The following is a 27,861-nucleotide window of genomic DNA, read 5'->3' as shown; positions in this document are numbered from 1 at the left end:
AAATAGAGCCCATCTGGAGTGCTTGGAGCCGGCCCCTCCAGGGCCTGGCTGAGCAAACCCAGTTTAATTAGTCCTGGTCCTCAGCCCAGTAGGGGTGGAGACAGATTGGAGGAGGGGGTGGTGACCATCTTCCAGCTTAGCTGGCCTCTCCACAGCAGCTAGGCTAGCCCTTGTCCATCTGTCTGCCCAGCCTCCTCCTCAATGTCCTGGCCCTCAAGGGTTAAGGGAGAGGAGCAGGGAGGGGAGAATTCAGTCCCCTAGGAAGGACGAGGACAGCTCTGAACCCTCTCCTTAGTCAGCCTCTCTTCTGCTTCTGCCCACTCCTACACACACCTTATGTTACCTGTGCCTGGGCATGTCACCCCATTCACTCATTCATCTGTCAGATAAGCACTGAGCACTATGTTGGCCGAACATTGTTCTGGGCACAAAGGGGTGAAGGTCCTGCACTCTGGACCTTTTGATATAGGGGTAGGCAACAGATACTGGGCAAACAATCACTTACACAAATGGACATTCAATCATAGAATCATGGAGATGGCATGATGTTGAGAAAGGGGGTGCTTCCTGAGGTTGGCAGGGGTGGGGGACACAGAGTGGTCTGATGAGGCCCCACGGGAAATGCTGCTGGAGCTAAGATTTGAAGTGATGGGGAGTCAGCTGGGGAGGGGAATGGGTTTGAGAAAGAGAAAATGTGTGTGTGTGTGTGTGTGTAGATGGCTGTGCACACATGTGACATTCTAAGCAGAGGGAATGCTGGGGACCACTGAAGGTGAGGAAGCCCGGCACCTCTGTATACGCAGGAAAAGGCCTGCATTCTGGGGATGAGGAGCAGGGTGTGGCCCAGAGGAGCTTGGGTGGCAGGCTGGGCTGCTTCAGGTGCAGGCCATCTCAAGCTCCAATCCCTAGAGCAAAGGGATGCTTTGCCTCTGGCGGCGCTGCACGTCTCCTATAGAGATGGCACCAGTGGCAGCGTCTCCGCTTGGAGTTCTGCTCTCCGGTCACCTCACCCTCCTGGGCAGCAACCAGGGGAAGCATCGCCCTGTGCTCACCCACCACAGACCACCCAGCTGTCTGTGTGGCTACTGCCCGGCCCCAGGTCTGAGGCTGTCCTGTGTTTTTCTTATCAGTGTTCACCTTTGTGCTAAATAGACGGAACGAATGAATGAATGAACTCTTGGCTCAGGCATCATTCTGTGGTGAATAGACAGTGCTGCCTGAGTGAGGGGGACCCCAATTCATGCACGTTTTCCTTCCCATGCTCACTGACCCTGCACAGACACCTGTCATCTCCCAGCCCCAGAAGAGGGAGGTGTGCCGGCAAGTGCTTAACAACCGGCTTCCAGAGGAAGGAAAAAAGCCCTGCTTTGTGGCTTTTGCTGATTTCAAACATGCGCACCATGACCACTTTGAAGTTTTTTACCTGAACACAGAGCCAGGCAGGGATGTGCACAGTTACAGTTGGAGGCTGTGCCCGCCAGCCCCAGGCACCACTCTGTGGGTGTTATAGGAATCAGGGCCCGCAGTCTAGTCACGGGTGTGCTGCTGGTGGGGACAGTGTCATGGTCACAATATGGGCTCTGGAGCCAGACTACCTGAGTTTGAGTTCTAATTAGCTGTGTGACCATGGGCAGGTTACCTGACCTCACTGTGCCTCGGTCTCCTCATCTGTGAAATGGGGACAGCGATGATAATGAATGATAATGACTCTTTTGCTGAAACAGTGTGATGACTACATTGGACACTGCTTGGAGAGCACTTGGAAAGGTGTCTGGCACACAGTAGGTATTTAATAAGTCCTGGTGGTGCCTTCAACCCTGAGGCATACTTTGCATCCCTGCCTGCCTGTGAGCACCCACCCCCAGGCTAGTACAAACAGCCAGTGGCTGGAACACTCCCAGCTCCCTGTGCCCAGATCTGGGATCCCAGACTTTGTCCTTTGTGGAAGCTCGTAAAGTTCCAATGACTCAAATTCTACCAGGAAAACTGGGGTTTTGTACCAGGTTACAATGCTGGAAATTTTAGTGGAGGCATCTTAGAACTATTCAGTGTATAGTATAATGAGATGTCCACCCTCTCAGAAGCCCTGGAAAATCCCAGCCATGACCAAGGAAACAAAGAAATAAATCCGAGGAAAACCAGGTGAAATGGAGCAAGAAGAGCCCAGGATAAGTTTCTCATTAATAATCATTTCCTCTTCATTGATTTATTCTTTCTGAGTAGTCACAGACAAGGACTTGATGTTTAAAAAAAAATACAAGGAAGAAAATCCTAAAATGGGGGGACATTGTATCCATTCATTTCATTTTTCCCCGTACAGATTGGGAAAAGACAATTCTATCAGCCAGTCCTGGTGAGGAACAGCGTCCTCGTGAGCAATGGCACTCAAGCCTTTATAAAGGTGAGGGCAGGCTGTGGGAGGGCCACCACAGTGGTGGCACGGGCCACTGCCACCCTGGGCTCCAAGGAGTAGCTTCCAGGATACAGAGAAGTGGCCCTGAGGCACATGCTGAGGCCCTTTTCTGAGGGTGGGGGTTGTGTTAGGTTGTCTTGTCCTTGAACCTCATGCTTGTTCTTCTCCCAAGTTTGCTGCAAGTCCCCGTGGGCAGGAAGGTGGCTGGTGCTTGCTGGGAGGGTGAGGCCCTTCTTTGCAAGCAGTCTCCAAGAATCTCAGCCAGCTTGGCCTGGACACACACATGCCCAGAGGACAAGCAGCTCTGCCATCCTTCAGGACACAGAGGGGAGTAGACCCTTGAGCTGAAAAGGTGGTAGTTGGCACAACAAAGACAGGGCCAGGCTGGGCAGAGGCCAGCGCTCCCTGACGGGTTTGCTTTCTTCCTGGTGATTACCCATTACAGCCCGTCAGTACTTGATAAACCGTTATCATGGAATTATCCGCCGCAGGCTCCGACATCAGTATGAAATCCATTACTGTCTGTCAAACCCTATGGCTAATGGGAAAAGCCCAGCAGCTGCCCGGTGTGCCAGGCGGGGCTCAGACGGATTCCTTATCTATCTATTACTTCAGCAATCACATTTCGTAATGGGATCTTGGATGGGAAATGACAAGAAGTCCCAGGATATGTTGTTCTGATGGGCAGCTGGTGGGTGGAGCTGCCTGGCTGGCTTTGGAGCATGGAGTGTGGCAGGAAAGTGACCCAAGGAGTCAGCCCCAATGCTGGCCCCATTTGCTGAAGGGAAGCCCTTCACTTGTGGCATATGAGTAGTTCCCAATACAGAGCTAGGCAAGCATGCTGGTGGATAGAAGGCTGAATAGATGAATGAATGGATAGACAGATGGATGGATGGACAGACGGATGAATGGGTAAATGGATGGATGGATGGATGGATTAGATGGGTGGGCAGATGGGTGAATGGGTGGTTGGACAGGCGGACAGATGGATGGATGGATGGATGGATGGATGAGTGGGCAGATGGGTGAATGGGTGGTTGGATGGACGGACAGACGGATGGATGGATGGATGGATGGGTGGGCAGATGGGTGAATGGGTGGTTGGACGGACGGACGGACGGATGGATGGATGGATGGATAAACAGATGGAGAGATGGGTGGACAGATGGATGAATGGATGGATGGGTGAATGAATGGATGTATGGATGGTTGGATGGACAGATGGAGAGATGGGTGGACCAATGGACAAATGGGCAAACAGATGGACAGATGGGTAGATAGATGAAGTCCTAGGCCATATCTCAGCAGTCTGGGTTCTGTGCCTCACTCTGTTCCTACTAGTCCTGGGCTTTTGCCTCCCCTGTCCAAATGCAAGGATCAAGTTTTGTAGCAGCCTCCCATGAACTTGGGCACTGGAGTCAGAAAGACCCATGTTGGAAGCCCTGCTCTCTAGGAGAGAGTTCTTCAGATCCATGTTGGGAGCCCCCTTTTTCTACCTCTGTAAAATAGTATCACTTGGCTAATGTTCTGTGGTGCTGGCTGGCCAGGAGGTATCCTGACAGCCCGGAGGATGGTAGCACACACTCAGTAAGTCCACTGGCTTGGGAGCCTAACTGTGCTTGAGTCCTGAGTCTGTAGCATGCTAGAACCTGACCATGGACAGAGCACTTCTTCCTGCCTGCACCTCACCTGTGAAATGGGGCTGAAGGGTAAGTAGCTTGTATGGTGGAGGGGATCGTGATACTGTCACCTCCCTGGCTTCATTCCCAGCCCTCTCCCCTTATTCACTCTGCTCCAGCCACACTGGCCTCTTTGCTGTTCCTGGACATGCCAAGCTCACTCCTACCTCAGGGCCTTGGCACGTGCTATTCCCTCTGCCTGGAATGCCCTTCCCCATATGCCCACACATCTTGCTCCTTCAGCTCATGCTGATTTTTACCACATGTCACCATCTCTTCAAAGTCTTTCCCGGCCATCTGATCTAAAGTGACAACGCTCCTGTCTCCCGTTTCTCATTCTGCCCCCCTTGCACGTGTCACCTATATTTTACCTGCTCATTGTCTAGCTGCCTCCCTCTAGAATGGAAGCTCCCTGAGGGTGGAGAGTTTTGTCTCTTTGCTTTGCTGCTGTCCCAGCAACTAAGGCAATGTCTGGATCTCCTAGGAGCTCACTAAATATAAATACAAATAAATGAATTATGGATATTTACAGAGAACACACAGGGAGATTCTGTGTGCTCATGCCAGCTCCAGTCATGAGGGTTCCTATCTTGTCTTCTGCCTCTGTATACCCCAAATATCAAGTTAAATTAACTCATGAAAGCAGAGGAGGGACCTTGGCTGGGGAGGGGCTGGGGAGAAGCTAAGAAGCCTACTGGCTCAGCCAGGCCCCAAGGAAACTCCCAAACCTAATTAGCAGTTTTATTAAAGACAATTGGATTAGACACATCTGCAGCAAACGTTTACTTGGCTTGAGCTGGGGGAGTTTATTCATTTTTCTTTAACATGCCTGCTGCCCTCTCAATTGTCAGGCCTTAGAGAACTTGGCTGGCTAGATGGAACCCACTGATGTGGGTTCTCACCACATCAGTCCTCTCCTGTTGTCCACCCCACCTCCTCACTATCCCCCCAGGGCAGCGTCTTGCCTCTCCGTCTCCCTGCTCAAGAGACAGGGCTCCCAGCAGATCTGCAGCTTAACCCAGAAGAGGGGAACCGCAGAACAGCAAGACCACACTCTCCTTCCCTCCACTAATGCCCCCAACCTCACGCACTATCCTAACAGGAGTTCCTCCTTTGAGGCAAAAGAGGTTACTTCACATCCCTGGGCTCCGGCCCCCTGCAGGGAAAAGATCCATAACTGGATCTCCTTGTCATTTCCTTCCCTTGGCTTGTGCACTGGCTGTTCCCCTGCCTGGCATGCCCTTCCCCAGTCTTCACATGGCTGGCACCTTCCCATCCTTTAGCTCTATACACAAATGTTACCTCTTCTGAGATGCCCTCCCTGACTACCCTACCTCAAGGTGTCTTCCAAAGGCAGCTTACTTCTTTCCCTCGTAGCTCTTCCCTACGTGAAAATTATCTTGTTTCACATTTATTGTGTAGGTCAAGGATCCTCAGGATACCACGTGATGTTAATACCATATTATCCCCATTTTACTGATTGGGAAATAGAGACACAGAGAGGTTAAGTAACTTTCCAGGGTTACACAGTAAGTTGGTGGTGGAGCTGGGAGTCCAATGACTGCAAAGCCCCTGCTCTTTCCTTGCCATTCTGGAGAGTCACTTCTTAATCCATTGTAGGGTCCTGGGGTGAGCAGCATTCACGACTCTGCATGCACAACCTCACTCAAATCCAGAACATGGGGCGCCCCTGCTGGCCGCTACAAAGCAGAGATCAGTCTATGGGCCCAGGCGCAGGAGGGGCAGCCCCAGGCTGTGTGTCCTCCAATCCCCAGCCCAGTGGGGCCACGAGGTGACACCATACCCAGCAGCAGTATATTCCCACCTGCTGCAGATATTAATTTGGGGTTTATAGAAAAATCTATACAATGTGAGTTATCCAGGGCGGCGGTCGCAGGGAGAGGCACAAAATCAATAGTGAGAGATTGTGCTATTTCATGGCTTCTGTAAACGGGGCTGCCTGGGCCACTCTGGGTAGGTGCAGGCAGGCGAAGGTCAGCGGGCTGCATGGCCCTGTGCGCGGCTGGTGCCGCTGGCTGGCAGCCCTGGGGGAAGCTCGTTTCAGCGCCTGCTGGGACTGATTTGTACTCTCCCTCGGCACTGTCAAAGGGCTCGGTAAATATTTATTAACACTTCTCCGCAGGCGAGAGCGCCTTCTTGGCTGTGGCTCCTTGGCCATCAGACTGTGCAAGATGCTCCTTGCCACGCCCTGGACTTGGCTGTGTCAAACATCAAGGCAGCCCAGGGAATGGGGACCCAGTCCAGGGTGGAAGCAGGGACTTCTTCATCAGGGGGGGCTCCTGAGGTTTTCTAATGGAGTGAAAATCATGGCTGCACAGATGCCCAGTCTGGAGGGATCCCACTCAGGGCTGGGCCACTTGACTTCTTTCACAATCTCAGTCCTGTCTCCAGGATCCTGAAGCTCTAGCCCCTTCCCACCCAATCAGAGGTTCGAAAGCAGCGCCTCTGATCTAGAAATCTAAAATGAGCCACAAACATAACTTTTAAATTTTCTAGCAAACATATTAAAGAAAAGGTAAAAAAGAAACAGGTAAAATTAAATTTCATACCACCTTTTTACTTTATGCAATAGATTCCAAATACCATGTCAATATGTAATTAAAATGGAAAAGTATTAATGAGATATTTTATTTTCTTTATGTTACACCAACTCTTTCAAGTTGGATGCATACTTTGAAACTTGGAGTGTATCTACACTTGGACTAGCGGCATTTCAAGGGCTCGACGACAGGTATGTTGGACAGCATGGATCTGGGGAGTCTGTCTGGGCCAGGCCCAGGGCAGGTGCCAGGGGCTAAAGGGATGGCATGGTGGTGTTGCCCACCAGATGTTTCCACTTCTCCTGGACACAGTCCCTGAAGGCAGGGGTGATCCCACGGCTTGCTTTGGCCAGTGAAGTAGGAGTGGGTATGGAATGTGAATCTTTAAGCACCAGCGTGCAATTCATATGCCTTTCTTCCCTTTGCTGGGGAGACCAGCAGCAATCCAGATGGTAGCTGTACTGTCTACCTGAGTCCCAGAGTGAGAGGCTGTGGCACCAGCAATGTTGTCTGGTGAGGGCGGCTTACTATTTCCAAGATGGTACTTTGTTTTGTCCTTACATTACAGAAGGTGGAAGGGTAAGGGAGAGTGGGTGAAGCCTGTTTTTCTGGGACCTTAATCCCACTCACAAGGGCTCTACCCTCATGACTTAATCACTGCCTGAAGGCCCACATCTCTTAATACTATCACATTGGTGATTAATTCTTTAACACGTAAATTTTGGCAGGGGATACCATCATTCAAATCATAGTACTGGGTATCGCTGGCTGTGGAATGCCAACCTCCGGATCTCTGGGCTCACAGCAGGCTGCAGATGTGTGGAGCAACAAACGAGAACTCCCCAAGTGGCTTTCCAACCACAGTGGTGCCTGCATGGGCTGCTTACAGTCCTGCTGGTTTTTTTTTTTGCTCGGTAGAGCTCTAGCCCTTTCCCACTACTGATCACTATCTGCAAAAGTGCCAGATGAGTGCACAACTGAAAAAGCCACTTTGTCCCTAGAACTTCAAGGGGGTGGGATTCCTTGGGTCCTTTGGGTATTTCTCAGTGAAAGTCATCCTGGGACTTGAGAGAGTCTGGAGAGACAGTCTGCTCTGGGAGCATGGCCCAGGCCGGATGGAACTCGATGCGCACACCGTGGTGGCTACAGAACTATTCCTAACAACCCCTACTGGAAACGGCCCCTGGCCCATCACCAGCCCCTGGCTCCTGCCCCATGGAACTTTTCCCCACTGACAGATGTGGCCATGATGATTATTGAGCAGCCCTGGAAAACCCTCACCATACCTGGCACTGGATGGCGTGGTTGTGCCCAATGACTGCAGTCTCATAAAATGTGCAGGGCAGCCGAGGGAAGGTGTAGGGAGCCAGGGGAATTAGACATGATTTCTCCTCTCTTATTGTTTGCGGAGGTGGGAGAGCGATCATTTACTACCACTCTGGTTTCCAGGGAGAAGCATTTCCCCTGGAATAACCCCAGACTTAGCTCTGCAAGCGCTCACCCGCTCCTTGCGCTGGGAAGAGGAGGCAGTCTGACTGGTGGGCTTGGGAGACGGCATCGAGCATGCGCAGCTCTGACCCTGCCCCGGCCTTGGGCTCTTCCTGCCTGCAGACGGTGCTCTCCAGTCTTCTCTCCCAGGTTTTGCGCATGTGAGACAGGTCTGTGGTTTGGAGGAGGTAGTTCAATTCTGGGGGGTTAATTTTAACAAGGCCACGTGGCTCTTACACCTAAACCACGTTCTCCTATGTACTAAAACTGGAATCCTGATCCCCTTTGGTCTGATTGTGGTGGGAAGAGAGGGATGTCATTCATGGGACTTTCTTAAGCCTCACAAGTGTCAAAAAAGGTATCTTGTTAAAAAAACAAAAAAGAGAAAAGAAAAGGAAGTCGATAATTTTTTTTAAAGTTAGGTCTTTTTGCAAAATGATTAGGCTCAGATTCAGTGTCCAATGGGCATTGTCCTTGTCTATTCACCCCACTGAACGCCAAAAGTGATAGGAACATATATCACAATATGACTGGGCACAACAAAAAGTGAATCTAGAGGTGGCTGGGTGGTGAAGCCAGAGATGTCACCCAGCTGAAGGGCATTATGCTGCCGCTCACTCTCTGTGACCTTGCGCAAGGCTTCTATACAAGTCCAGGCTTTGGAGTCACACAGACCTGGGGTTGGAGTGAGACTTCCCCTCTTACTGTGTGATCTCAGAAAAGTCACCTAACCTCTCTGAGCCTCAGTGTCCCCATTTACCATGTATCTCATGGTGTTAGTCATGGTGACCTTTCACCAGTGGTGTCAGCTGGGTCAGCTGGACAGAGGAGAGCCAGGAGTACATATGGGCTGAAGAAAACCTTTGTAAGCTCTGGAAATGGGCCGTTTTCGTTCTACCCTGGTATCACTTCTCTTCCTCATATGCCTAATACCCTTTTAAAACTCACCCCTCCACCCATAACAGAGGTGCAGAATATATCCATGGACAGTGTTCAACTCCCAAGTCAGTGTTTTGGGCTGATTTCATGCCGACATGTATCTGCATTTTTACTCTGCCCGTTCGAGCCTCTTTATTTCGCTGCAGAATTGTGAGTTTTTCTCATAAAGTGTTTACTGGGTATGTAAAATATAATCACGGCTTTATGAATATGAACTAGATTATTTTAATGATTGCAGGTAATTTAAAACTTAAGGGCAATCACATTTCCCAGTCATCTTAGGGTGCTTTAGGAACACGGGCGAGTGGTCTTGAACAGCTGTGGTCTCGCCTGCCTGCCCTCAGCAACATCCCTGCTCCGGCCCGGTGTTACAGTGATCTGATTATTGTAATTGACGATATTAGGAATAAAGAATCCGCACAGAATAATACTGGTGCCTGTCACGCCACAGTGGTTTTACTCATTGTTAGAGAAGTTCATAAAGTTGAAAGAAAGCATCTATGTGGGCTAGAACAGCACAAAGCATGTTTTAGTCCTTTGTTAATTTGTAAATAAAATGATGAACTACAGACACCTACTTTAACTGAATTGAAATCAGCCCTGTGCACTGCCCCCTACCCCGCTCTGTGCCCCTGGGAGTCAGTCCTGTGCTGTGCTGTCCCCCAGTCTCTGCAGGAATCCTGTATGCAGCCTGCCCACAGCCAGTCCAGGTCCTCTGTGTTATCTTTGTCCCAAGGCTCCAGCCTTCTGCTTACTCTTCTTTCATGCCAGCCTCCCCCAGTCTCTTCCTTGGGGTATCCTCTCCCCAGTTTGCTGCAGAGCTAGTACCTTTTGGGTGCGACTGTTAATAACAGATGTAGAGATGTCGACACTCTCATTCTTTATTCTAGAACCCCAGATCCTCTTTATAGGGGGCAGCTGTAATCCCTATGAATTCCAGAAATTCATTTTATAATTAAATATAATAACTGTCATTTACCTTGAATGTTACAATGTATAGGCGTGGTGTTTAACTGCACATGGGTTACCTAATGGAACATCTTACAGCCTCCTCATATTACCAATTTTATTTTTTCCCATTTTACAGACAAGGATGCTGAAGCTCAGAGAGACTAAATTACCTGGCCAAGAAAGTACTTTTTAGTTAGTGGCAGTGACAAGATTCAAAACTGGGTTTTGTGTGCCTCTTAATGGCCATAAAGTCGCTTTTCCTCAGAGATGCAAGGGAGGCAGAAAGTGGGGTGTGCATGTAGGAAGTGTGGGTGCAGGGGCGTAGAGGAGTGTGATCGGGAGGTACTCCTGATTGGTGGTGGTTGTTTCTTCTGGGAAGGAGAAGGCAGGTCCTTGGCACAGTGAGAGAGAAGGAATTAGTTGAGTGGTGAATTGCAGATTTGTGAAAATGAAAGGAATTAATTTTAAAATACAGAGGGCGGGTAGGGGGAAGAGTTTTTACTGATCAGAAGCATTCAGAAAGAGTTGAGAGTCCAGGGAGGGAAGGAGATGCCTTGGAATGAAGAGGCATTCCAGCCAGGCCAGGCCACGTGTCTGTGTGTGACCTTCAGCCTTGCCAGTGGTTACTGAGATGAAGAGGAGGTGGGGAGTGAAGACAGAAGATGTTAGGCTGCTCTGAGGTTCTCACCAAGGTGGGGGCAGGCGGGAGCATGAGCTGCGTAGATCCAGCCCACTGCCCATGGGGATCACACCCAGCCTGACCCCACTACCCCACCTCCACCTCTCAGGCCCACCCAGAGCCACTCCCTGCAGGTTGGTGCTGTAGCTTCGCAGCTTGGGGACACAGTTAAGGCAGGACAATTTTCCTCTCATTCCTGCTAATTTGCTGCTTCTGCTTAAGCTCATAAAAAGTTTCCTAGCAAAACCATTCCGGCCTGAGTTCCTGCTGGAGCCTGCTGTGCTGCGGTAATTAAGCTTTGATTAGCCGGCTATAAATTCCCTTTTGGAAGCCAGCATTGCCCTTGGAGGGCCTCGGCAGAGCGTTCAGGTCGTGCATGCCCCAGAAGTCGGGTCCAGTTTTCCAGGGTTGGTAGTCAGTGCGTGTCATCAGGGAATGGAGGCGGGTCTCACTCTACTCTGTCTGGGACAGGGATGTGCAGGAAAAACGCCCGGGCCATCCCCATCATCACCCAGGAATGGGACAAAGGTGGGCTGGAGTCCTGGGCGCAGAGGATGCTGGCGCGAGGAGCCCCCCTGGAGAGCCCTTCCTGGCCTCTGTTTTACAACTCCAAACAATAGGCCCTGGCCAAATATATTCTAACATCACAAGCTTGTTGCAAAGTCAGTTTTATGGATGCACTAAACCTGCCTTTTAAATTATCATCAAGTGTAATAAAACGGCAGAAAATCGTCAATTTTCCTGAGAATGTGAGTAAAGTGAAAGTTAGTTACATGTTGGCGTGTGAACCGCAGTCCAGCTGTGTCTATAATCAGAATTAAGCCCTGCAAGCTTTGTGGGAACAGCTGCTTTCTGATGGAACAGCAAGGCCTAGATTTTATTTGGAGGAAGCAAGGTTGGAATTTTGGGGAAGTGGCCCCTGCCTAGGAGATGGAGAACGGAGGGCCTGCACATCTGTGGAGCCACACAGAGGCCAATGGGGAGGAATGAAGGGTTCAGAATGTTTCGCCTACCCAGGACCCCACCTTCCACCCCCAATCCTGGTCCACCAAGTTCCAGCTTAGGGCCAGGATGCTGTAATTATGATGGTCTGGACTACATGGTAGGGAACAGGCAGCCATGTGCTGTAAATGCTTAGTAACTGTTTCTCAAAAACAGAGAAAACTCCTGACGTATAATGTTTGCCAGGTTCCATGGTACAAATTCTTCCAATTTCAAAGTATCAAGGTTAGTGTCACTGAACGCGGCTTTGGGAAGAGATGCATTGCAACCCACCATGATATGCCGATTCAATAGATGTAAATAAAAGCTTACATAATACATATTAACTTAACAAAATATTTTATTAAATAAGTGAAATATAGCCAAACAACGAAGACATGATAAGTCTTGAGTATTTTTACCATTGTTTCTACTACAACTTACTCAATTATAAGTTAATATAATTTATTTATTTTTTTCACATTCTTTTTTTTAATTAGATCATAACTGTGTACACTACTGCATTTAAGGTTAATATAATTTAATTTTTAACAGTGGCTGTGTTAACAGCTGGCTTGAAAATTCTTGAAAAATTAACAATTGACTCTCATGAGCTGGTTTGAACCTGCACCTGCAACCACTAGAACAGGTCTGGGGGCATCCTCCAAAGGGTCTTGCTCCCTGTCGGATCCTTTCCATGGAGCTCAGTGCTCGAAGCTCACTCAGTGTGTGAGTTTATGAATAACAGGTGGCAGGAATGTCCTCTGTGATGTGTTTTCCTGTGGTAGGACTAGTCCAAAGCCAAACAGCTCTGCCCTCCTACTGTTAGAGCCACCAGGGACCCTGCCAGGTCATCCTGGAGAAGGCAAGGTAAGGACGGGAATAGATACAGAATGCTGATATCTTGGCGTTAGCCCCATGAACCTGATTCTGGAGTTTTGGTCTCTTGAAAGAAGATGCATCTGTGGAATTGTTTTTTTTTTTTTTTTCTGTTCTTGTTTTTGTTTGTTTGTTTGTTTTAGAGGAAAGAATACATCCGAAGTTATTAAATGTTGTGTTGTTTTAAAGTTGCCGAATTTGTGATGATTTGTTAGAGCCTCGGCATAAGACACAGCCCCTGAGACACACACCTAACCTCCCACCCACCCTCTGACCTCTGACTTTGACCTCTAGGGGTCCCATCTGAGCTCTCACTCCCACTCTCACCTCCTGCCCTAATCTCTCAAGATTCACCTTTTAATCTCTGACCCCTCCAGTCTCCTCTCGGCGGCCTCTGTTCCCTGCTATCTCCATTTGCTCACCTCCTAAGGTTTCCTTCCAAACTCTGACCTGCCACTGCTCACCCTCAGCTTCTCAGCCCTGGAGGTTTCCTTCCGGCATTTGGTCTTTGAGCCTCTGCCTCCTCAGCTCCCACTTAGAATCTGCAGCCCAGGGTGGGCACAGCCTCATCTCTGGCAGGCTCTCGATCCCATCTCCAAGGATGGAGGCAGGGGGCAGGTGACTTGGGGGTGGCCCTGCCTCCCAGTGTTGTGTATGGTAGATGCAACCCCACACCATCAGAGCACCTGGCTGAAGAGGGAAAAGCTCAGCATTATCATCAACCAGGGGGAAAGAATTGGCTTATTTAGGTGATACACTAATGAATTCAACCAAGTAGTCAATAAATATTGAACTGAATTGAGTTGACTAATCTAATAATAATCAAAGCTACCGTTTATTGAAAATTTATTACGACACATCAGCTACATTTTTCATCTAATTCTCTCCCTCTGGGAGAAGTACTATTATTTCTCTCATATTACAGGTGAGAAAATTGAGGTTCAGAGAGACCAAGGGACTTGCCCAAGGACACACAGCTGGAAGGTGGTAGAGCCAGGATTTAAACCAAACAGTGTGACCCCAGTGCCTGTGTTCTTAACCACCCTTTATTTCCACTCATTCAAGCCTTAGTTTTTCTAGCTGAGAAAGTGAGTAATGGTAATACCACCCTTGCACACTGGTGCCGAGTGACCTGCAGAATTTTCCCAGGGCCCTTAAAGTGCCAGTGGGTCAGTTGGCCTCTGATGTCAGGCCCCAGCCTGGGTGGGCCGCTTGGGGTCCTCAGGGACCCTGCTCCTTTTTCCTGGTACACCCTGCTCCTGGGCAGCAGTCACTTTTCTTCTCTGGCTTTCTCTGAATTTCCTTCCAACGGCTGCTCTGCCCCTAGACGATGATCCTCGTGAAATGCCATTTGTCTTTGAGTGCCATGGAGCAGGGCTGTCTGCAGAAGGAGACAGCCGGCCTGCTATTCCCTGCATGACTTCTCCCGCACACTCCGGTCGCCTCTGCACATCTCAGAAATGCTTTTAAAGTGGTAGATGCAGCTTATGTCTCCCCTGTGCCAACAGGGCACCAGGAGTGCTTGTTGCCAGCACTAATGGCTGCCCTGAGACTCAGAGGTGGTCTCATGGGTCCCGGGAGATGCAAACACTCAGGGCAGGAGCCTCAGGATGGGGTGAGGCTGGGTTCTAGATCAGCGAAGGTTCCCTGCTGACAGGTGCCATTAATGGATATCCAGAGGCCTCACCTTGTCAAAAATCTTCCCTCATCCCAATCTTGATGCCGTGCCTTATAATCCCCCATTAGCGCCCTTAGGGAAAAAGGTTTAGCTCCAGAAGGTTCTTATTAGGATGCAAATGTGGTATCTAAGATGATCGAGACATTAGCAAAGCAGGACTTGGCATCTCTAGGGACCTTTCAGGACTGGGAACACCTGAGGGAGGCGTTGAAACAGGGTTCAGAGAGCTGGCTCAGAGTCAGAGGTGACTCAGGGTGTAACCTGTCTGCCTCCTAGCAGTTGAGTGACCTTGGGCCAGCATCTTAACTCTTGCTCCACCTCTAAAATAAGTCTGGGAGGATGAGGTGGGAGAATGTGCACCAAATGCTTTGCACAGTGCCTGTCTCCTAGAAAGGGAGGAACAACAGTCATCTGAGTCCCTGAGGACCCCTGTTGTGCCTCCAAGCCGAGTTGGGCTGAACTTCTCCTGTGGATCCAGCCTCATTGATTGTGCCAATCCTCTTCTGGGCTTTCGGGCTGCCCCTCTGTCCCTCCTGCCTGGAGCCCTCTCTCCTGTGCTGCCTTTGTCTCCGGTTCTGCTCCAGCCTGCACCCCATCTCCTTCCTCTCGCTCATCACCTCCCTGACTCACTGCTCGGCCCTCAGCATCTCCTAGTGCCGGCACCTTCCACCCCGGGCCTAGAGGTGCAGACCTCACCTGCCATTGTCTGAGGTCCCAGGAGGTGCTAGTCCCCCAATTTTCAAGATGAACCCTTGAGCAACAGGGCTGGAAGTGCCCCATGGAGCGTCAGGCTCAACCCTCCCTGAGAAGCCCAGAAAGGGAAAGAATTCCCAAGGCCCTGCCAAGTGGCAGGGACAGTGCCCATTTTCTTTCCCTCCTCTGTTTATGGGACAGGAGAGGTGGCTCTGGGATTACACTGGGAGCATGTCCGAGAGGGACCTGCAACCCCAGAAGGAGCGTCCCAGAAGGAGTGAATCTGGGGATCTGTTGGTCTTCAGGGATCCTGTTTGCAATAACTCGCTTTCCTAGTTGTCTAAGTAAGAAGCTTTGCCTTCATTATCCCAGTTAGCCTCCGAGGAAATAAAAATATTTCATTCCTTTGACATGATTTTGTGCTGTTTTGCTTTTACAATCATTCCCTTTTAAATGCATTTAGTTTTAAGCTCCTCAAATCCTGTTTAAGTACATGGGGATAAGTCTTCAATGAATAAAGCAATAAACAGAGACGTAGGCAACGTTGTGAGTTTCCTCTTCTGCGCTGCTTTGCCCCTCTCTCCCTGAAGCTGGTACCAAATGCCCCTCCTGACTCACAGCCTGAGGCCAGTCACTCCAGGGAGGGGATCAAGATTTGCCCAAAGGCATGTCGCTAAGTGGGGCAAAGGGCAGGGAACCAGAACGTAGCTCAGCGGGCGTGAGGCTAGTCTGCTCTGCCTGGGCCAGCCCTGAGACCCCATTTCTTGGAGCCCTATTTGGTGTCAACCTTTGGTTTTCTAGTAGCAGAGCCTGAGATGATTGGGTGATGGAAATGTGTTGAGGGAATGCTTCAGGAGAAGAGGAGGAAGGACACAGGATAAGGCAGGGGCAGGAGTGAGCCAGGGTGAGGTCTCAGAAGGGATCTCACTTCAGGGTGATCCCCTGGGGAGAATGGGGCAGAGATGGGACCATCAAGTTGGTCCTATCTTAAGGAAAGGTAGGGAGCTTTTGTATGAGCACATCATAGGTCACTGTTCTAGGTGGTGAGGGATGGGAAATATAACCTCATAGGTGAGAAGCACCTGGCAAGGGGCTAGCTGGGAGCCACAACCAGCCAACACTACCAGGAGCAGAGGGATGAGTGCACCATCCAGTCAAAGGGACCTGGGCGGAAAACTCCTTTGTCCACTGTAGTGGCCCGGCATCTCTGGAACGGCCTCTGCCTTCTTCCCACCAGCGTCACCCACTAGGGGCCAACCGGGAATGGGCTGAACATTTTGCATCCCTCTCACTACATTTTTGCGAGATTATAAGGCAGAGCTCCAAATACCTCCTCACTGAGGGAGCTCGCAGAGACTGAGCAATTGATCTGAGGTCACACAGCTGTTGAGTGATTCATCACGTGTAATTTCCAAAGCTCACACTGGTGCTGTGTCCTTGTCCCTGTGCTTGTTAGTCTAGACAGACTTCATTTGCAGGGACCCTCGTTATCTCCTGCCCAGCTGCTCAGCATTTTTTATGCATTTGCTCCTTGGGGCTGCTGTCTCTACTTTGCATAGAAGGAAGTCACTTCTGGTTCTGGTTCCCTGTCCTTGGTCCCACACAGGTGTACATGTCTGCCCTCTGCCTTGTGTATCCCCTCTTCAAGGGCCCAAGTTCTGCCCAGAGCTGGACCTACTTGACTCACCCACAAATTACATCTTACAGGGGAGGGATCCAGGTTGCATCACCGCTGTCTTTGCTGACACCTCCATCAACACAGTTTCCTAAGACAACAGGCATTTATCCCTGACAGTCAGAGGCACAATTGCAATCAGATGCTGGAGGCCTGAATTCTGGGTTGTCACTAAATTGATGATGGCTCTTCATTCAGAGGAAAGGGGCCAGAGGAGGGGTGGGGAAGGGCTTCAGAAGTAGTCTGTCTTCTGCAAAAATCATTTCCCCTGGGCCAAGGCTGGGTTGCAGCTAAGGAGCAGTGGGGGGCCCTGCGTTTCCTCTGCTGATCTTTGGGAGGACACGTGACAGAAATGGAGTGAATACAAAAATCTCAGACAAGACCCAGGAAAACAAAGGGAGCCTTTACTGGTGCTCACCATGATCTGGCTCTCTGCTCCCTCCTGGGCACATGGAGGACACACTCCTACTTTCAGGTGGGTGGAGCCACATGTCTAGCTGTGGCCTCTGAAATGTGAGTGGATGGAACATGTGTTCCTTCTAAGCTAAGGCAGAAAAAAGCACTTACGTGATTCTCCAGCCCATTTATTCCTTAGCTGAGGCAATTACAGAGCAGGTCTAGAGTTAAGATGGTGGGGTTACAAGATCAAGGCAGCCTAGATCACTGACAGAGGACAGCATCCCAGAGGATTCCTGGACTGCAGAGGAATAAAGGTGCAGGGGAAGTCAAGATTTGATTTCTATGTTAAGTCACCAGGACGCTGGGTTAGTTGTTGTCACACATAGCCTGCCCTGTCCTGACTGAGGCAGTTGCTGTTCACTGATCACCTACTATGTGCCAGGCACTGGGCCACATGCCTCCTGCATGTCACCTTCCTATATCCTTGTGGCCCACCTTTCAGGAAGGCCCTCATGTCAAATGAATTTTACAGACAAGGAAACTGAGCCCTGGAGGGATTGAGTAATGCTCACAAGTCATCAGACAACTAGCAGGTGGCCCAGCTGGAAGTCAAGTCCAGGTTTGTCTGTCTGTTCCAGAGCTGTAGTTCTTAACCCACAAACTCCACAGAGGCCACTGTGGGTTTCCTCTCCTCATTGGCCTCCAGGCACCAGGGCTGGGCAGGACACATGGGAGCAAGCCAAGGCTGTCCCCAGAGTGTCCCAAACATTAGCAGAGTCCCTGAGTTATGCTTAGTCCAATGCATGGGAGTCAGTCAGTGGCCGCAAGCACAGAAATCTCTGCTCATGTGCAGTTCACATCTGGTGGAGGGACCGGCTCAGCAAACGTGTGGAGATCAGAGTGAGTATTGGGGGTGTGTCCTCATGTGCGCACGTGTGCATGAGTGAGGGTAGGATGGAACGGGTTCAGCAGGAGTCTGGCCTGGCGGGGGGAGGGAGGGTGTGCTGATGAGGAGGGCATCTACTAAGCAGAGAGAGCAAATGGAGCCCCCAGCCTCTGTGGGGAGAAGTGGAGGTGTTTGGTTTAATGGTGGCCCTGGGTCTGCTCTGTACTCTTCCCAAAGCCCTTCTGCTCCCCAGTTCTATCCTTCCCAGGGGGCACAGGACTGGATCGTGCACCTCTTCCTGTTTTAGGGGTATAGAGTTGGGCCATAGGAAAGGCTAATGATCCCAGGAAGCAGTGTGATGAACCCATTTGTGGACGGTGGTCTTGTCTCCACTCCAGGGGCCAGGCTTCCGCACATCCAGAAGGCTGTGGGAAACACTGTTCAGCTTTATTTCAGCTTTTGCTGAGTCAAAGTCTAAGTCCTGAGCTGGGCATAAGGCAGCACGTAAACTCCTAAAAAGAAGGAGTTCAGGGTGGTGCCTGTGGCTCAAGGAGTAGGGGGCAGACCCCATATATTGGAGGTGGCAGGTTTGAGCCTGGGCCTGGACAAAACTACAAAAAAAAAAAAAAAAGAAAGAAAGAAAAGAATGAGTTCAAATCTAGCCTTTATCACTTGCCCACGAGTGACCTTGAACAAGTCTTATTCTGGTTCTCAATATCTTCATGTGATAAATGAAAACAACCACATTTCATAGAAGTCCACTAGTAAGACTTCCCCTAAATGCGCACAGGACATGCCTCTGCCTCCCTCCCTTCCTACCCTCTCACGCCTGCTCCCCCCAGCAGCCCCCGGAGGAAAGAGGGCAGGCCACAGTTTCTCCCTGGCTGGGGAGCCCTCTTTTAACTCTTCCCTGGACATTGGAGGGGCCACTAGAAGCCTTGCTGCGGGTGGCCCTGCCTTCATCCGGAAAAGAAAGATCTCTTGAACATAAAACAGCCCCAAGTTCTCCCAGCATCACGTCCCCGGAGGGAGTTTGCAGGCCGAGTAATGTATGGCTCCATTTTTAGATGTTGCCGAATTCCATTTGCTGGGGATCTGTGTTTTATTGCCATATCAGTGTTTCTAAATTGCACTATATTTTCTTAGCTTGATGGGAATTTACAGCAATGGGATCGGAGCAAAATTGGGCTCTCCCCAAGGCTGGGAAATCACTGGGGTCGATTGCTATAGCTGCCGCCTCCCTTCTGACTGTTTCTACTAATTATTCATATTAAGGAGGAATCTGAGTCTGAGAGTTGGAGGCCCAGGAGGCCCACTTGGGGAGACATTCATCGGGGCTGGGAGGTCCTTGGCTGCTCCTGGGGGCAGGGGAGGGCTGGAGTGTGGGGTGGGTGCTCAGGCGGAGATGAATTCCAGGGACACAGGGGAGGGCCCAGTCAGCCGCAGCCTTAGGCTTGGCACGGCCCAGGGAATACTAGACATTAGGCTGACGACCACGGGAGCAGGAGCAACAGAGCTGCACATCAGAGCATCCCTTAGTGGCCTCAAAGCACCTCCCCATCTTCTTGATTCTCCTGTGATGAAAGAAGACGGGATAGCAACCCCATCTTACAGATGAGGAGACCGAAGCCCTTAGGGGATTAAGCCACATGGTAAAGTTGAGATTAATAGCCAGGACCAACTGGCTCCAAACTGATGTTTACTTTGCTTCCCTGCACCCACTGAAGATTGATTTGTACAACAGAGACCTGGGAGGGGTCCCTCGCTATGCCTCAGGCACTGTGCTGAAGGTTCCTGGCCCCATCTCTTACACTCCTCTACAGGGGTGGTACTCAGCCCATTTTATAGAATAGCCTGAGGGTTTTAAGGCACTTTTGCAAGGCTACACAGGTAACTCCTAAGTGGCAAAGCTGAGATTCTGTTTCAGCCATTACGCTCTTCTGCTTCTGGTGACACCAGCTAGTCCAGCTCCCAAGTAGGGGTGGGAATCACAGTGCATTCTGGGAGCCAGGTGGTGCCTGTCTGATGCTGACACCCAGCAGGCTTTGGGTCTGTACCACGAAGCCCGGGTGCGGGGGCTGCACCTGCATTTGCAAGTCACCATTTTCCTGGCTCTGGCCTCCCAGGGTGACACAGTACCACTTGGGGCCTCAGATAGAGAGAGGAGGGAGTCCCGAGGATCCAGCTGGGGACTGCAGGAAGTTCTGGCCCGTCCCTCTGGCCGTTTATCTCACTTGGCAGCGATCCTCTGTCTAAAAGCACGTCTGACGTTTTGTGTAATAAAGTTAATGGACTTCTCCATCTTAGAGCAGCTGAATTCTCTTGGAGCAGATGCTGAGGGTTATGGATGTTCTAATTAGGAAGCCGCCTTTGGCACTGGGGAAGGGAGGGGAGGCTTGTGATGTTTCGCACGCCCTGCAAAGACCCCCTGCCAAACCGCTTTCCCCCAGCTTGCCAGTGCAGATGCGCTGCGGCAGAGGAAGGGAGAGAAGCTGTTTCCTTCCTCCTGCGTCTCCCCTTCCCCACCAACATCCTCCTTAGTTAGCCAGAAGTGGTCAAGAGGGCCCGAGCCTCCCAACTCGGAGCAACCACAAGTGGGGTTGAGCGTTGTGACCAAATAAAACTCACGACCAAGCTAATCTGACACATTTATTGATGTGCATAATTGTTATTGGACTGCACTGCAATTAGGCATAAATGGTAGGTTGTTCCTGTGAGTGACTATAATTAGTAATTCTCGGTTTTGGCCCAATCAAGTTTGCATGTTTGTTTTCTATAAGCACAGAAGTTCCCGAGTGTCTGTAAACAGCATTGGTATCGACTGTTTTCTGATTCACTCATTTATTTATTCGTTCACTCATTTACCAAATCTATGAAACAGAGTCCCAGATTGGAAGCCTCATTCTGCTGTTGATGGGGCCATAATGGGTGGGTCATTCCATCTCTCTCAGCCTTGGTTTTCCACATCTGTAGTAAGGGGATGGCACCCCTGGCTCGTAGGGTCATGGTGACAACCCTATGAGATGAGGCATGCAGAGTGCTAAGTACAGTGCCAGGCTTGGGACGATTGCTCCTCTGGCTGAAACTTGTTCTTACTATTATGATTATTGATGCCAGTTTCTTCTGGAGAAGGAAGAGCTGTGCACTAAGCTCTCAAGTCTTTGGTCCCAGGTGGGAGTGCAGAGGAAGCCTGTCCCTGGGACCTATAGCAGGGGGCTTCAGGTCTGGCTTATGCAAGAGGGCCAGTGACATTTGGGTAGGTGAGTGGCACTGGGAAGCTTCTGGTTTTCCACATCTTTAATTTCACCACTGTCCTGCCCCTCGGAAATGTGGAGCTCCCTGTCAGGCCTCCTGGCAGAGGAGAACACCTGCCCACACAGGGCACCAGTCTCAAGAGGCTCTCAGGAAATGCCTGGCCCTGTTCCTGTCCTGGAGAAGGATGCATTATCAGAGTTTAGGGAATTCTTAGTGACCCGACACTCAATTCAGGGGAAGGAAGGGTAGCTTGTCCTCACAGAAAAATTGCAAGTAAAGGCTTTAGGCCAGACAGGGGCCTGAGCCCTCTTGGAAGAAAATCTCTCCACATTTGGGATCTGGGGGACTCACTGAGGAGAGTGTGTGCTTTGCCAGTATATTTCACGCAAGGGAGGAAATGGCCTGGGAGACAGCCTGGAGCAGGCAGGGAGTGTGGGGCTGACAGTGAGGCCAGAGCTGCAGGAGGGAGCGTGTGGATGTTGGGCAGGGACCCTGGGGAGGCTGAGCCAGAAGGGCGGTGCAGGGCCAGGAGGCAGTGAGGCACTATGGGCTTCTTGAGCCAGGGAGGCAGAGAGCCTGGGTTAGACTCTTACCACATACTTGACCTTGGACAAGTTATTTGGTGTTTTGGGGTTTCAGCTTGTTCATTGTAAAGTGGGGTCACAGCAGATGCTGTCTTGCCTACATCTCCTGTCCTCACCACTTCCGTGCAAACCACCCAACCTGCCACTGCCAGCAGGGCCATCATTCTTCCTGGCCCAGAGCCCACCTTGTCACCTTCTGGCATGCCAGAAACACCCTGGACTGACCCCTCTGGGACTTGCTGTATACATATCCCAGCTCCCTCACCCTTCAATCAGGAAACTCTTGAGTTGTGTGTCCTGCGCTGGCTCCCAGAGCTCCTCGCCCATTAAGCTCCTCGCCCATGGAAGCAGCTGTATTGGCTGCCCTTCCTTTGGCGTCCCATGTCCCTACCCGCCTTCCTTCATCTTGTATTCAAGTCCTTGTCTTGAGTTCAAGTCCAAGGCCTCTTCTGGGGGCATCTCAAACCAAGGGGATAATATTGCAGCTTTCTCTTAGCACTATGGGGCCTTATAGAGATGCCCTGTCTAATGCATTTCACTCCCTGTCTTTCCTCTCCCGTCCTGTTGCGCACTGGCAGCTCAGTCTTCAAGGGGCTCCAGCTACTGGGGAGCCCGGAACAGAGGCCTGAGCCGTGCTAGGCTGACATGTGGGTCATTGGAAATAACAGATCAGGATGCTTCTAGGGTGGAGGCAGGATGGGGGGTTTTGTCTGGTGGGAGGCCGAGTATTCTAGGCAGGGTGGCTGCTCCGGAAGCCATCTCCATGGGGCCTCCTCATCCCGGATGCTATCTGGAGGCCGAGGAAGGCAATAAATCCCTGCGGTGGAGCTGGTCCCAGCATGGGCCACCCAGCAGAAAGGCTTCATCAGCGGCCTCATTTGCATAAGATAATGAAATCGCAGTAAAAATAGTAAAAGAAAAAATGGCCTGGCAACTTTGTTTCCATAATGACAGATGCTTCTTAAACACTCAGCTTCTGTTTCCCAAGGAAGTGCCATCCAGGCCCTGGAGGAGCCGCATTCCCTGGCCCAGCTTGATTCTCAGAATGGAGACCTGCAGCCCCAGCAGTGGCCCCGCCCTGACCTCTGCCTGCCTTGGCTGGCTCCAGGTGGACCTGGGGAGAGTAGGGAGAGTGGGGAGAGGAGGGAGTGAAGGAGAACAGACACTGACCAAAGAGTGGAGAGGGACTCACACACAGAAAGGCCAACACCTCACACATAACACAGGCTTTCCTCCTGGGAATCTCTCCTTCTCATTCTCTGATCCCTGAGGCAGTCAAAATGGGCACCTCCAGTACACAGGTGAATTAATTACAGCTTGCGACTTGTCCAAGGTCACCCACTTAAGATGCGAGAGGGGCCTTGGAACTTGTCTCCTATGAGTCTTTGTCTCCGGTCCAGGGACAGGTGGCCCTTGCCACAGGGGCTGGCTGGACAGAGGGCAGGTGCCTGACCTACATGAGTGATAGAGACCTTGTGGGAGCTGGCTCACAGTTACCCCTGAGGTAAGGAACCTCCTTGAATGTCCTGCCCCTGGGGCCCAGTGCAACCAGGACTGGGAGCCCATGGGTGGCCTGATTCCTAGAAATAGGATGAGCATAGAGGACACTGCTAAGGAGAGGCTGGGGCAGAAATGGCCAGGCTTAGAACAACTGGGGCCTGAGCCAGGACAGCCACCTGGCTGCCTCTGCCCCCGTGTAGTCAGGGGAAATGGGTGTGACACTTGCCCTGCGTCCTTCCCAGCGAGAAGCAGTGAAAGCCCCCTCTGTGGAGGGAGCAGCAGCACTCCCACTCTGCACCTGGGGGTGGGGGTGTATGGGGCAAGCCCGCTTAGCCTCCTTTCCTTGCAGCCAGAGTGCTCAGTGCCTGGCAGGGCTGGCCAGGTGAGGTAGATCTAGAGAGGCAGAGTTGGAGTTTCTTAGAGGCCACGGGCGGGGGGTGGCAGTGGTGGTAGTGTACTGTAGGCTCTGCCCTCCCCCTGCCCAATCTAGAGATAATAAGGGCCCCTTATTGAGAGGCCTGGCTAGTCCTCTCGTGCAGAGCCCAGAGCCCTGAGCCAGGCTCAGCAGGGGGAGGAGTCACTGCTCAGTCTCTGGAGAGGACTCAGCCCAGACTAGGTCCTAAGTTTTCTTTTCCCCCTTTCTCTTTTTTCCTAATGAATTGCTGTTGCTTGTTATTGGATTATGATGTGCTCCCCTCCCCCGTGCTAGGTACTCAACGTGCTTTCTCTCATTTCATCCCCACAACAGCTCCATGAAGGGGTGGTTGTCACGATCGTGCATTTTTCAGATGAGGCAACTGAGGCTTTAGGGGTGTTCAGTTGCTTGTTCGAGGTTACACAGCTGGCAGGTAGTAGGGTTGGGACTCAGACACAGGACATTTAAGTCTGTGAAAGGATGGATGGATGGGTGGATGGATGGAGAGATGGATGGGTGGATGGGTAGATGGTTGGGTGGATAGATGGATGGGGAGACGGGCGGGTGGGTAGCTACTCTGCTTACTCCCTCCTCATTTCCAACAGTTCTCTTCCCATGTCCCCTATTCCCTGCTGGGCCTGAAATCTTCCCTGAGACCTGGTGGTCTTATCTCCGGGCATGGTTCTTATCTCTGCCTCTCAATGGCTGGGACATTCTTCAACCCAGGGCCTTCTGGGCCTCCTACCTGGCTCAGACCAAAGCTCTCAGACACTGTAGCCTACTGGCTTCCACCTTCTCTCCATTCTGCAGAGACCTGGGACCGAGGCTTGGCTTTCCTGGCACTTTCCTGATGGATAAGAGGGTGCATTTAGGAGGTTGCCAACCCACATTGCTTTCTTTGGCATTTTTTAGCTTTCTCAACTGCTCTAAAGTAACAAGCCTGGGTCCTACGATTATATTATGTGACCCCTCATTCCCCCAGGTCACAGTTGATTGGACCACAAGTGACCACTTGACTAGGGTGACCAGACGGCCGGCTTTTCAACAATTTGTCCCACGTCCAGTGGCATTTTTAAAAAGTCCCGATTTTTGGAAAGAATGCACGAACGGGCGGGAGAACAGGAAGGGAATATACGGTTTTCGGCTGCCATGCGGCTATTTCGCCAGAATATGAGTTTTATACTATTTTTGTTAATTTTATAATGTTAAACTATAATAATAACAAATAATTGCTGAGAAGTGATTATCGAGAACTGCTTATCGAAGTTTGCACTGTTGTCAGGCCCTGCCCTGCCCCGTCCCTGCCCCGCCCCCCGGCCATGTTGTCCCGCCTTACTGATATTAAAATCTGGTCACCCTACACTTGACCCAAGCTGGTGCAATCACGGCCACTTCCCTAGGAATTACAGCTGGGGCACCTGAGCTCAGATGAGTCAGTGTTGGGGGATGTTTGTACTGAAAGGTCACAGAGGCAGGTGTGAACTGTGTCAGGGTCTGAGGTGAGAACACAGAGAGATCATATGTGCCAAGAACTTAGCACAGCCCCTGTCGCATGGGAAGTGCTCAGTAACTATTAGCTATTTTCATGATGATGTCAGAAGGGAGCATGGAAGGTTCTGGTGGAAATTAAATGCTTGCCTGAGACTTGGAGGCAGAGGTGAGGCAGAGGCGAGGCAGAGGCCACCTTCTTGCCATGAGGACATGAGGTTTCTCAGTAGCAACACCCACTTACCATCCCCAACTTCCTGGGTGAGGAGAAGCAATTGTGATGTGAATGGTGACCCCAGCCTTCTGCTACATGCTTCTTGAACCTTGATGGCAACTCTGGGGTGTATCTTTCCCTCCCATCTCTGGTACCAGGCCCAGAGTTGTCCCTGCCCCTCCTGGGTCAGTCCCTATTGTTCCAGGAGCTACTCCTAGAGGCCTGGGTTGGCCCGGCTCCCTTTCTGCCCAATACATCCTGCCCTGAACTGTGACTTGATTGTACAGTTTCTCCCTCCCAGAGTAGCCAGTGTAAAGCTTCCTCATTTCCAGTTTGAAAAAGCTCAGGCAAAAGACTGGAAAAGATGTCCACCCAACCTCACCAACTGTGACCGAAGGGACAGGGTGACTCCCAAATGAGCACATGGATGGAGATAAGTTGGGGGGGGACATGCCCCAGAGAAGAGAAGACAGAGGTCAGTCAGAGTCTCAGGGATAGTCCCTGTACCCTCAATGTATGAATTAGGAACTTGGCTGGAGCCACCCACCTGCTCTGTGCCAGGGTCTCTCACCTGGGACAGTCATCCCTGGGGACATATGGTGAGAGGTCACTTCCTCAGCACCTTCCAGTTGTAAGGAGAGAAGAGACGCAGATAACACACCTCAAAGGGGCCCGGTTTTCTAGAAACATTTCTTTATTTAAAATTTAAAACCATATTACTTCATACAGCAAACTGTGCACTTTGATATATCACAGTGTCTTAAAAAGGAAAATAATTGGATTTGTTCGGAAATTTATTTACATCAGCCTAGAATGATTGGCAAGTAACACAGTTACTATGAAACCCAAATTGTTACAAAATGTTTACAAAAAACTATATTCATAGAAATTCTGCATGTCCACAAAGGGCATCCCCTGAATGGCCCAGAGACCAGTGTGTGGGAACCATGTTGAGTGGGAGTCGGGGGCATCCAGGCACTCTGGTCTGGGTAGTGGGACAGGCCAGGGGGCTCAGAAGCCCATGGGGCTGCCTGGGGGCTCAGGCCAGGGGCTAGGAATGAGGTCCCCATGTAGAAGGCCCTGCCAGGAAGTCAGCCCAGGCAGAGGTGGGCTGGGGGCATAAAGCACAGTGGCATGAGGGCCCCTGGAGCCACTGACCTCTATGGAGCCAGGACAGAACCCTCCTTGGGTGGCTGGATTCTGATGTACTTGGCCAGGGACCCCGAGGCAGACCCAGAGTTATGTACATGGAAGCCCACCCTGCCTTCTTCTCCCTTGTGTGCTCCAGAGATGTTCAGACCCATCAAAGGGGCAAAGGACTGGAACTGCAGAGAACAGACGGATCCGGGCGTGACAGGGACAGAGGTCTGCAGCCCCCTGGCAGGGGCAGGCTCTGTGCCAGCTGCCCTGCTGGGGAAGATGCCGCAGGGAAGAAAAGGGCAGACAGATGGCCCAGGCCGGGCAGGGATAGGAACTGCCTCGTTTCCTCCCATCTTTCACCTCTCTGGCTCTGTGGTCACTCCCTGACAGCTAGTCTCTGGGTCAAATGGGACTGGGGAGGTTGTCTGAGGTGCGACAAACTCTCAGCTGGCATTTGACTGAGTCTACGGCTGCTTCCCCAGATGTGGAGGATTCAGGGTACTGATCCACCAAATAGAGACAAACTGAGGTGATTTGAGGTCCTCTGTCCTAGAAGGCAGGGGGAGTGTGGGCAGGACCAATACCTAGGGCATCGGGACATTGTATTGTCATGCTAACAGTGCCCTCATGCCATTCTCCTCAGAAAGTGCTTTACGCAGCTGTGTGTGGGGGTGTGTGTGGCTGTGGGCACCTCTGCGTGTGGGTGAGAATCCGAGGTAGAGGCCTCTGTTTCCCCTGCCCCACCACCCTTCTAGGATACTGTAAACAGAGCTGACACCTACCTGGTGACTCTGCTGGCAGGTGTGAAAGCCCGCTTGGAGGGGGCCCTTTTTCCCAGCCCTTCTGCTCCCTATTGATCACCCTGGGACTGGAATGTAACTTTGGCACGGGGCCAAGTATTAGCGTGACACTTGTCCCAGACACACCCAGCTGTCTTGTCTCAGACAGACTCTGATGGTGACAAGGCCCCTTGGCCACTCCTGCCACCCGGCAGTCCCATGCAGCTCTGCCCTCTTCTCCAGGGTCTGAAGCTGTGATGTACACAGGGCCTGCCCCACCCCCAAGGGGCTCCCTGTGACCTCCGTCCCAGACTCTGCTGCTGTAGCCCCCGTCTCTCACCTGGTCCCCACCCACGCTGGCTGGGTTATGTACACTCCGTGTGCAGACGTGCAGGGAAGGGTTGTATACACAAGGGCTACAGGTCATATATACACTGTGCATATATATATATATATATATACAGTATATATATATTTTACATTCTATATATATTGTACAGAACATTAACCTTCTACCTAAAAACAGTTTTGTGACTTCACCTATGACCTCAGCTCTGAAATTTTTAACTCCAGGGCACATCTAGG

Source organism: Otolemur garnettii, unplaced genomic scaffold (assembly GCF_000181295.1).
Source record: "Otolemur garnettii isolate 467f Iridium unplaced genomic scaffold, OtoGar3 scaffold00025, whole genome shotgun sequence".
Lineage (NCBI taxonomy): Eukaryota > Metazoa > Chordata > Mammalia > Primates > Galagidae > Otolemur > Otolemur garnettii.
This window is presented reverse-complemented; position numbering follows the sequence as displayed.